Source organism: Aethalodelphis obliquidens, unplaced genomic scaffold, assembly GCF_003676395.1.
Source record: "Aethalodelphis obliquidens isolate GAN/ISIS:26980383/991018 unplaced genomic scaffold, ASM367639v1 scaffold32, whole genome shotgun sequence".
Taxonomy (NCBI): domain Eukaryota; kingdom Metazoa; phylum Chordata; class Mammalia; order Artiodactyla; family Delphinidae; genus Aethalodelphis; species Aethalodelphis obliquidens.
Genome location: NW_020837976.1, coordinates 5,591,077 through 5,597,135, shown reverse-complemented (window position 1 = coordinate 5,597,135; position 6,059 = coordinate 5,591,077). Strand labels below are relative to the sequence as shown.

At 49.5% G+C, this 6,059-nt stretch overlaps 1 protein-coding gene across 1 annotated transcript in view; it reads right to left on the bottom strand.

Moving 5' to 3' along the window:
- Window positions 1-2,873: 2,873 nt before the first annotated feature.
- Window positions 2,874-6,059, bottom strand: part of TAF4B (TATA-box binding protein associated factor 4b) — a 131,657-nt gene continuing 128,471 nt past the window's right edge. The window contains exon 16 of the transcript XR_003437259.1: window positions 2,874-4,381. The gene's annotated coding sequence lies outside the window, so the exon portion shown is untranslated. The remainder of the gene's footprint in view (window positions 4,382-6,059) is intronic.

Here is a 6,059-nt window from a genome sequence, read left to right as displayed (position 1 = left end):
GATGAGCTGAGTCTAAAAGTTACATGGACAAGACAGCATAGCAGCCAAGACACTGTTGAAGAAGAATGGGGGAGGAGGAGTGTGGATCTAACATCACAAGGTATCAATATTTATTCAAAGCCATAGTGCATAAAACAGTGTGGTACTGGAGAGAAACAAACTGATCAACAGAATTGAGAGCCTCAAATAGACCAATACTGATATGAATTTGGTGCATTATAGATCAATGGAAAGGATGGACTATTCAATAAATTGGTGGAGTAATGCTGTATCCATATGAAGGGAAAATTTTAACTGGACCCTGAACTCACACCATTAAAAAAAAAAAAAGCATTTCAGGTGGACTAAAGTGCTAAATGCAAAAGATAAAACTATTAAACTTTTAAAAGACAATTTAGGAGACTATCCTTATGAACTTGAATGTAGTTGAAAAGGAGTCCTAAAGCCAGACACAGTTATGCAAATTCTAAAGGGAAAGATTGAAGAACTTAACTATGTTAAAATTAATAACTTCTGTTCATCAAAAGGCACCACAAAGACAGTGAAATGCTAAGCCAAAATTGGGAGTATATATTTGCACAACACATAACTGACTGAGGATGGACATCCAAAACATATAAAGAACACCTGTAAATCCATTAAGAAAAACAGGCAAAATAGTTCAATAGGTGCTTCACAATGGCTAATTGGCATAATTAAAAGACACCCATCCTCATTAACCAACAGGGGAATTCAAATTGAAACAACGGTGAGCCGTCATTTTCTGCTCACTGAACTGGCAAAGATAAAAAACAACATCAAGTGTTGGTAAGGAAACAAATGGTACACTTACTACACTGGAGCAGAATGGAAACTGACCTAGCCACTTTTGGAAAACTGAAGATGTACACATTCTAGAACCAGTCATTTTACTTCCAGAGCAAGTCTCGAACAAGGAGACATATCTAGAATGTACATAGCACAGCAGGAAAGTCTGAAATAGTGAAAACAACCTAAACGTCCTTTGGAATCAATATCACCATACGATGGGACTCAGTGAGCGGCGACACTGAACAATTTCACAGCCGCAGCCAAAAGGATGCTTCTTGGGAGTCTGATGTTGCCGGAAAGAAGCTGCAGAAGAATATTATTCTATCATGTAAAGTCCGGAAACATGCAAACTGAATATTCTAGTTAGAGATACTCAATATACATGAAAACGTAAAGAAAAGCAAGGGAATGGTGAACACACACCTCAGGATGATTGATCACTTCTGGGGGAGAGAGAAGGAGATGGATCAAAGAGAGCCCACAGGACACACCACAGGCAAGAGCAATGGCCTTTTATTTAGGGTGAGGGTTGGGCACATGGGTGTTCCCTAAATCGAGTCTTTTTATTCTATTCCGTCTCATTAAAAACAGCGAAGGTCCCCCAGGATTGGCGATTGGTGGCCAGAGGCGCCACTACAGGACAGAGATCCCTGTTTGGCCCCAGCTTCCAGACAGTTGGGCTTAAGAGGAATGTGTTGTAATTCTCTTCGGTCACCCCTCAAAAATAAGAAAATGCCTTTTTAAAAAAGCAAAAGCCCAGGTTTTCCACCTGAGCTAGCTTCAGGGAAACCTCTGACTCTGAGGGATTAAGAATTATGCATGTGTGAATGCGTAGGTGGCCAGGGAGGGGTTGAAGAAGGATGAGGGAAAGTGAGAAAAGAGAAGAGTGTGATGGTGGTGGTTCGGGCCCCAAAGACAGGCACCCAATGGGAGAGGTCATGGGAAAGCTTCTTGTAGTCCCCAAAGAAAGTGAGGATTAACGCTGAACGCACCAATTAACGCACGTAGCATCTACACTCAGAGTCTGATGAAACCAGTTTGATTCTGGCCAAGAGCCAAGGGGAGAAAACCCCACTGGATCTGATTTCATAGTGCCCTTGAGGATGTACCCAGTAAATGGACACCTTGGAAAGAGGAAGAAAGGGTTGTGTCAGTTCCTGCCAACTTCTTATCCTTGCAAGGTCCTACCATCAGTTAAAAATGCCTCTGTCCTATTGGGCCTGTCTGCCAGGGCACAGGGGAGGTACAACGGCCTTGCTTAATACCAGGGATTGCTCTGCCTTAGTTTTTCCTGAAGCAAAACTTGGCACTGGCCTTCAGCGTGGCAGAAAGACAAGCCCGTCCCTCCCAGGCCCAGGCCATTCATTCCTCGCCTGGACTTGGGGCGGGAAGGTTGGTGATGCATGAAGCGCCTCTGGGAAGGGGCCACCGTGCTGGCCTGGCTTCCCAGGCACAGGGTTTGAATCAAAGGCGGAGGGGGAGCCGCTGGCTCCAGTTGGGCTGTGCTCAGAGCTCCAGCTGTTGGGTCTTTGGTTTTTATTACATTAGTCTTAAAAAAAAAGTTTTTAATCAGCAAGAATCAGTGAAGCAGGCTTTATGGTGCAATAATTCTGCATGTTTTGTTATAAATATCCCCAGGCAAAGTTAAGGTTATTTCATACGACTATCAAAGTAACACGCCCGCTTCGGTTGCAACAAGGAATCTGCGAGGACTAGCAAACAGGAAGCATACCATCTGCATTTAAGAGGCTTTTGTTTTAATAAAACGGGTACATATTTATCTATAAAAGAGATTGACCGGCTTGGTAAAGCCAGAGCCCGTAATAAGTAAAGATACAGAGAGAAGCCATGTTATTTGCTGAATTAAAAAAAAAAAAAAATCATCCTTCCACTCACTTTCCAGAAACAGCACTCAACTGTGGGTTTTGGCCACACTGATGTTTACAATGAACTCTCGGAGCTCAAAGGCTCCAGGTCCAGTACCCGAGGCCTTGGCTCTACAGGAGATGCTGACGTCTGATTTTTTATTAAGAGTTAAGACCCTTCCCCACCCCTCCCCTGAAAAAACATCAAGATGAAAGTTTGAAATTGTTCAGTCCAGGATGAAAAGACACTCCCATGGTTCTGCTTCATATATCGCGCTCGATCTCGCTTATTTCGACCCTGAAGAGGTTTGGCAGTAGACACGGGAAGCTTGCAGAGGGGCAGCGCAGAGTCGACACCCACCCCCCCCACTGCCCCTCCCCGTGCAGTTCTTTCTGAACCGCACACACTTTCTGATCTCGGTGCAAAGACACATTTCCAAACTCCATGCTTCCTGCCAGGGAGGGTGTCACAAATTCTTTTCCATCAAACTTCCCGAAAGCTGCAATTATCGATGCTGAGGCTGTCCTGGGTCAGAAGGAAATATCTACAGGGTGTCAGATTTTAGTAGGAAGTCTGTTTGTTCGCTTACCTTTTCATTTACTAGGCGTCTCACACATCCCAGGCTGGCCCTGGGCATCTGCATATTGAGACATCCAATGATCCTGCAAGGTAGGCATCTCCCCTGGCACAGACGGACCCACAGAGGCCGGAGAGGGCAGGAAGGTGTCCAGGAGCACAGGCTGCTTGGTCACTGAGGGCTTGGGAGGCAGATCTGCCTGCCCCCCTGTTCTTCCTCTTTCCCACCATAAATAACCCATTTGGCTCTCCTCCCTCTGACCCCTCCGCCATCCAGGTGGGTGAGTTGTGAGAAACATGGGCAGCCAGGAAATGCAGCATGAACTTGACCTGGAGGCAGACCCTGTGGGGACGCTCAGGTTCTCACACTGTGGAGAGAGCAGCTGCAGGAACTCCGTGTCAAACCACCCATCCCAATTTTGAGTGGGAGACATGGCACTGATTGTCGCAGTGACCCTCCTTCTGCCCTTTGACTGGATGCTCTACTTGGAGACCCTCCCAGGAGTGTGTCCCAGGGACACTGCCAGCCTCCTGTCCCACACTGAGGTGCAGAACAAGCATCTTTACCCTCCTGACCTCCGTGCTTCTGAGCCGTGTGGAGCCGCGGCCTCTGACATGGGGTCTGTGAGCCCATCCGCCTGGCATCCACCCCCAAGGTAACATCCCCTGGCCCATCCTCCAGCCTGGATGGTGACGGCCACACCAGCGGGGCTGCCCGAGTCTCAGGATAATCATCTCCCTCGCCCCTCATACCCATAAATGCACACCTGACACCACGTAACCCCCTTGGGGCTCAGTCAGCCGCCTACGTGGTATTTGGAAGGGATTTCTTCTCTGAGAGCCCTTCCTACAATGGACAGACTAGGCTTCTAGGCAGTAATCTAGTCTTCCCACGCCACAAAAAATAAAATGACCAGGGAGCCCGTGGTTGGTTAACAGGCCTTTAGTTGGTGCCCGAGTGGGAAACCCGGGGCTCTGGCTAGGGACAGAAGGGTCTGGAAGTAAGACAGGTCGACCCATCTTGATTGTGCAGCCAGAGGCTTCGCTCCCAGGACAACAGAGGGATGATAAGGGAAGAAACACTGACCTTCTCTTCTCGGTTTTCCAGCCGGAGAGACGGCGTCCAACCCTGTGGGGGAGAAATGGCTGGGACACCACACGACCACCGACCAGAGGAGGAGAAGGGGCGACAGCAGGAGAGGAGCCGCAGCCGGGGTCTCTATTACAGAACACGTTTGAAAGTGCTTAACCAGAGTCCATGATCTACATGGCACAAGCTACCTGCCGGCTGTGGCTTCCAATGACTTACGAGGGTTCTGCGCCCAGAGGACCCACCTAAGCCCTCTCACCGTGCCTGTGACTCAGAGGTGGCCTGTGCTGCCATCAACAGTCAGGAGAACCACTGCCCGGCCCTGCCCAGCCAGTTTGGCTCCTGCTGACTTCCAGAATTTCCATTCCAGAGGAGCTAAAAACAGACGGTAAAATCCCTAATTATGGCTTCTATAGGCACCCCCTCCCCCAGGCTCAGACTACCTGGCAGGCAGCTAAGAAGCTCCCAGGTGCCAGTGCCTGGGGAGGGGACCCCTGCTGGTGCTGGGCCCACCCAGTGCTGCCAGGGCCCACAAGTCTTCCCTCAACCTTCCAACCTCTAACCAGACCTGGGGTTTTCCAGCACCGAGGCTGCAGTGAAGGGGCACCTCTTCTGCTTGTTACCACAACACAAGTCACATGGCGCCTCAGTGGACCAGTCCCACATGAGGCCGTCTGCAGACAGCCTGGACCTGTGTCCTAACCCACTCCCACCAATCCCACCACGGAGAAGGAGAGGGTGGGAGCGGGCCGAGGAGCCCCCAGAAAGACGCTCCAGGGTCCGACCAGGCAGGGGCTCAGGCAGCTGGGCAGCAAGCCAGCCAGCCCTTGGCTGTTCTCTCCGTAATGGTGCCTGCCGCCACGAGATGCTTCATCACCAGTCCGGCCACGTGTGAAAGACCAAAGCCCAAGGACGGAGGCGCTGGCGTGTGGGTGTGAATGGTGAGCAAAAGGGAGACTATGTGAAAGCTGAGGGCCTCGCATGCTTAAATTCAAGCAGGCCTTACCTCTCAGGAAGCCTGGGTGGGTACCATCCATGTATTATCATTTAAAGGGCTCCAGAGTCAGGGGAGTCTGGGATGTGTGTCCTGTGCCACTATTGGAGGGTTGACTCCTGTCCTCCTGAGCTGGCTTGTAGGAGCTGTCATTCTGTACATGCTCCAGCCTCAGTAAACAAACGAGTCCCCAGATATAGACACGTCACGGACCTCTGCCTTTTGCCTGGACAATCTTCTTCCTAGGAGTCTAGGCAACTCCTATTTCTTCTTCAAGTTTCAGTGTAAACTTTCCCAACTCCCTCCCAGAGAAGGCCCTCCTCCTGTACCCGGAGGGGCCTTGCACGCCCCCCGTCCCAGCACTTAGCACACCCCATGCAGCTATTTGGTGACAAGTGTGTCACCTGTCACCGACATAGTGCACCTCTGTGTACCCATCACAGTGCTTGGGTACAATGGACGTGTGATAAAATAAAACCAGGTATTACTATCCTTAAGCTATTTGATATTTAGTCATTTTCAAGAAGGAAGAGAAACTGAAAGAAAAGGCAGAAAGTGAAAGAAATAGAGTTGATGCAAACAAGAATGAAAACCCTCCCACTGCACTTGGTTCATCTTTCACCCTCACCACACTGTGTTCCATCCACCTGCCTCCCAGATATCTTGTTTACTCTATGCAGGGAGCTCCCAGGGCAGGGAGTGTGTCTTCTTCATCCTGGAATC